We start from the raw sequence: 5,633 nt of genomic DNA on the forward strand, positions 1-5,633 counted from the left end.
AAATCTTAAAGTGTTTGTTATCTAATGTCTCTATTACCAAGCCAGTTGTTTAATTGTTAAAATTCCGTAAAGTATATTTCTAATTTTCCTACTTTAGTTCTATTATTTGGCCATATCTCTTGAGAAAACATTAATTTGATAAAGTTAAAAAAATATTAACTTTTAAAAGGAGTCATTAGTCTATTTAAGTTTAATATAATAATCGGTACATTTGGGTCAATAGAGTTTATTTTCCAATTTATCTATGTTAACTTCTTTTCTATTATTTTTAAATATGCTTCTACATTATAATGGACCCTTTTCTTTGAAAACTGTATACTCATTATTTGTTAGCATTTATGTAGAAATTTCAGCATGCATTTAAAGCTTATCACAGTGTGATTGTATGTAGTAGTTTTATATCTTGTCTTTACAATGTAACAATATTACAGCAATAATCTATTCACCATATCCCGCTTTTTTGATTGGTAATATGTATTTAAAAAATTTAAAGACACAGGCACAGGTCATAAGTGCCTAGCTCATTGAAAGTTTACAAAGTGAACACGTTTCCGTACTCAATATCTAGATCAATAAAGAGAATATTGTCAAACCCCCTGTAGCCCCTTGTGCTTCCTCCCAGTCGCTACTCCTCAAGGGAACCACTGCTCTGACATCTAATAGCAGAGGTCACTTTACCCAGTTTTGTGTCTTACAGAAACGAAATAACAGAGTAGTAACTCATTTGCATTCAGCTTTTGTCACTCCTTATGTTGTCTGTGAATTTATTGCTACATGTTTTTGTTGATGATTCATTCACATTGCCGTATAAGATTCTATCAAGTGAATATAAAACAATTAATTTAATCATTCCATTGTTACTGGGCATATGGGTGATTTTCAGTTTGAGACTGTTAGAAGTAGTGCTGGTATGTACATTAGGACATATTTTGATGACACACATACCAATTTCTGTTGGCTCTGTATGTAATAGTGGACTTGTTGGGTGACAGGTTTACATCTCTTTAGCTTTAGGAGAGAGTGCCAAAGAGGGTTGGAAAGTGTTTGCACCAATTTCCACACCCACCAGCAGTGCAGGAGATTCTTGGTGTGTCCACATAGTTGTCAGCACTTTTATTTAGTTTTTCATTTTTATGTTTGACTTCCAGTTGGTGTGTAATAATATCAAATAGGGATTTTAGTTGCCTTTTTTTCATTATCATGGAAGTTGAGCATATCTTCACATATTTATTAGACATTGAGTGACATCTTTTTGAAATATGTGTGTGTTTGTTTTGTCTATTTTTTTCTATTGTATTGTCTTCTTCTTACATATTTGTAGTAGTTCTGTATCTTAGCTGGATGTATTTCCTTTCCTCATTCTCTATTTCTCTCATGATCTTGCTATGAACTCTTTCATGATCTTTCTCTTTCTCTGTGTCCCTGCGTGTGTGTGAGTGTGTTTGTCTTGATGAGGACCAAGTCTTAATTTTAACATAATTTGATATTGCCTTCTTTACATATAATGTTTACTTTGTTTAAGAAATATTTTCCTATTGTAAGACTAGAGAGATGTTCTCTTTTGCTTTATTTTTGAAACATCATATACCTTTATAAGTTAAATCGATGATCCCTCTAGAATTATATATTGTGTATATGTGGATAGTGGAGTATATTTTTTTCCAATATGCTCACAAAGTTTGTATCACTAAGAATTTGTCGTATTGTTCTTTCTTTTCATTTACTCTTACGTGTCTTTGCTCACCTAGGTTAACATTACCTATTTCCTGGATCTTTCTTCCATGCAAAGTCCCCTCATATATCTGTGTCTCTGCCTGCCTATTTCAGTCTTTGAGAACCCACAGCACCACACAACAAAGGTCAGTCTTAGTATTCAAAATCTTCAATGGATCTTTTAACTCAATTATTCTCAAATTTTAAAGGGAAAGGTGCACCCTATTGGGAGACAATTTTCCCTGACAATCTCATGTTTTTTCACATCTTGTATCAACTTCTGTTCTGGACTACCTTGCAAGGATATAGCTATAACAGCCTTGGAAGATGGCAATAGTGTCTGTCTTCGGGACAAGGGCCGATTAATTACCTGATTAATTAATTAAATTTAACTAATTTTTAATTTAGTTGATTAAATTAAATACATAATCAACTTGTTAATAAAGATAACGCCTTTCTCAGAGGAAAAGTTGGGCAAGTGTACTTACAGCCACCTTAAAAGATTTGTGTTTCTTAAGCTTAATATTAAGCTGTGACAGAAACCTTTTATATCTCTTTGCATGACCCCCATAAGGCATGTCAGAGCAATCGGAACAGAAGAGGACATGAAGCCCTTTTGGTCTGTTGTATCGTGTTAACAATGTCTGTTGTCTCAGTCCCAGGAGTCTCATGTCTTTTGCCAGCATCCAGGAAACTGGTAGGCTAACTCTCTGGTTTGAAAATGGAATAAAATTTTAAACTCTTTCCATTTATTTTTTCTTTTTTGAGGAAGGTTGGCCCTGAGCTAACATCTGTGCTCCTCTCCCTCTATTTTATGTGTGGGGTGCCTGCCACAGCATGGTTTGATAAGTGGTGTGATGATCCGTGCCTGGCATCCGAACCACTGAGCCTGGGGCTGCCAAAGCAGAGTGTGCAAACTTAACCGCTAAGTCACAGGGCTGGCCCCATCCTTTCCATTTCTTGGCAGTCTTGGCAATGAGGATAGGACAGTGACTGAGCCGTACAACCAACAGCCTTTTCGCATTGTGATAGTATCAGAGGAAAGCTGACTTGATGAAGTAATTGAGGCCCTTCTGAGGAGTTCAGTATCTTGTTATTGTTTCTATATCAAAAGATAATAGGAATTGTTATATGTTTCTACTTTTCCATCCAATAAGTGCCAGAAGTGAGTATCCTAATCATGGTGAGGTGCAGATAAAGAAGTGTTAATGTGACAAATTACCCTTTTATTTGCCACCAGAGGGCAGGGAAGGATTTAGGTCATGTGACACTAACTTATGATGTACAAACGTTTCATGATATAAATGAGGTTCTGTGTCTTTCTGGCAGTTTAGAAGACTCAGTCTCAATAGCTCTGTAGAAGGTGTCATCACGTCTCTGCCAGTAGAGGTGGCTGAGAAAACCTAACCAAATTTAGAGTCCTGTTTTCCCAATGAAAGTGTGTTGGGATTCCACGGGCAGATTTACGATCCTCAGTCCTTCCAGCAGTGAAGGAAAAACAGTTTTCTCTTTGGCTCCTCATCATCTAAAAGAAAGCCAAGGCGTTACTGGACTCCTCATGTATGAAAGATGGCACAAGTCTCTGTGAGTGATGATTTTGTCATTTACAGGCTCTGGTAAAAGGGGGAAACCTCCACTTAGAAGCCCTCCTTTGGTGTACGAACTCGGGGTCACTGTGACACAAGAAACAGTTGTACTCTTTTGAAAGCAGTAACTAGCTTGCTAGAGAGATCTCCTGAAAACTGAGGCCAGGCTCTTAGAAACCTTGGGACTCTCTGGGTTTATACTCCATTTTGGGGATGAGTACACTTGGACTCCACTACTAACAAGGTAGAAATGGCCCCCAAAGTCCTGATTCTCCTGAAAAGTATGTAATAAGGAATGAAAGCATACTGGTCCTGTGACATCTTTGCTTTACAAGAATAAGTGGGAGTTATCCCTGTGAAGGAAATTTGAAGCTGTGCACTGTGGCCAAAGACATTGGCCCTAAGAGCCCTAAATCCCCTGAAATTCCCTTAAGTGTGTGTCCCTGCTTCACTGATGGCTTAGCTAAGCTGAAGCCTAATGGTGTTCCCTGGGTCAGTGTGGTTGTTTAGTCTCAGTGCCAGCTCTGCAGAGGCAAAATTAGATGTAATGTTCCGTTCACGGTCAGATCTCAGATTCTTGGAGTGCTTCCAGTGGACTAGTTGTTTAGCATGCCACTGGGAAGAGTACAGACTGGCAGATTAACAGCATCCCTCTTTGGGGCTGTGAACTGTGGAAACAAATGGCAGTGCTGCTCTAATTCTCTGGGTCACCCATTTAGTTGTCCATGGTGAGGGCATATTCTTTGAAGAGACTGACCAAGATCAAGCTGCCGATTCAGCCTGTTTCTGATGCAGAGGCTACCTCTGCATGGCCAACATTTACCTCTCTTCCTTTCAGCTTGATTGAGATATAATTAGCAAATAGAAATGTAAGGTATTTAAAGTGTACGTTGTGATGATTTGATATAAATATACATTGTGAAAGGATTCCCCCATCTGGTTAATTAACATAATCATCACTTCATTTATTTATGATTTTTTTGGGGCATTCTATTCTGTTAGCAAATTTCAATCATACATTCCAGTGTTACCAACTATAGTGACCATGTTATACATTAGATCCTCAGACCTGTTCAACTTATAGCTGAAGGTTTGTTCCCTTTTACCGACCTCTCCCTGTTTCCCCCACCTCTCAACCCCTGGCAACAACTTTTGTATTCTCGGGCCAACTTATGACTCTTGATGAAAGTTGACTCTTTTGTACCATGATTAGGGAAGCCATGAACTGTTTTACCAGACCACTAACTCACGTTCACTGAGATATAACTAGCAAATAACAATGTAAAGTAATTAAATTGTATATTGTGATGATTTTTTATACATACACATTGTGAAAGGATTCTCCCATCTATTTAATTAACACATCCACCACTGCCTATATTTAATATTTTTTTTTATCTCTTGGCAAGAACGTTTAGTTCTACTCTCTTAGCAAATTTCAATTATCCGGTCCAGTGTGATCAACTGTAGTGACCAGGTTATCCATTAAGTCCTCAGACCTATTCATCTTATAGCTGAAGACTTGTACCCTCTTACCCATCTCTCCCTATTTCTCCCACCTCCCAGCCTCTGGAAACCACTTTTCTATTCTCTGGCAATCCTGTGACTCTTGATGAAAGTTGACCTTTTCATACTATGATCGAGGAGGCCACGTCCTATTTACCAGACCCCTGACTCTCCCATTAGAGCTAAAGTTGTGCCTCAACTCTTAACACATTCAGTCAACCCATCTCCATCACACCATTATTCATTGTAAATATAACCTATGTCATGTTTTAACCATTCTGGACCATTTGCACTCTGACCATGGTGTGTCTTTTATTGCAACAGGTACTAAGAAAATGAGCCAGTAGTTTGACACTACTTCCTTGACATCCTACTGGTTTATATATCTTGATTAGATACTTTGGTGATTAAATGTGTCTGTCCTTAAATAAATTATCTCCTCTTATCTTTTTCTAGGATAATGATGGAGGTGAAGCATGTGAAAGGTTATGTGAACGTATTTTCAAAATCCAAGGTGCGCAGCAACCGTTTATCGTGTGAATGCCTTTCTTTCGCCTAACAGAAAGCCAAGTCCATGCTGGTTGTCCATATTCTGAGGGACATAGCAGAATAAAAGAAGACAATAGGATTCACTCTTCATTCTAGATGAGGCTTTATTTTTAAATAAACTTTTATTTTGGAAAACTTTTAGAATTACCAAAATTGCAAAGATGGTACAGTGTCCATATGTCCCACGTTCAATTTCATACAGGATTAACATCTTACATTAGTATGTACATTTGTTATAATTAATGAACCAATGTTGATACATTTTTATTAACGGAAGCA

The sequence above is a fragment of the Equus caballus genome, chromosome 10, assembly GCF_041296265.1.
Source record: "Equus caballus isolate H_3958 breed thoroughbred chromosome 10, TB-T2T, whole genome shotgun sequence".
In the NCBI taxonomy this organism is placed as follows: Eukaryota; Metazoa; Chordata; class Mammalia; order Perissodactyla; family Equidae; genus Equus; species Equus caballus.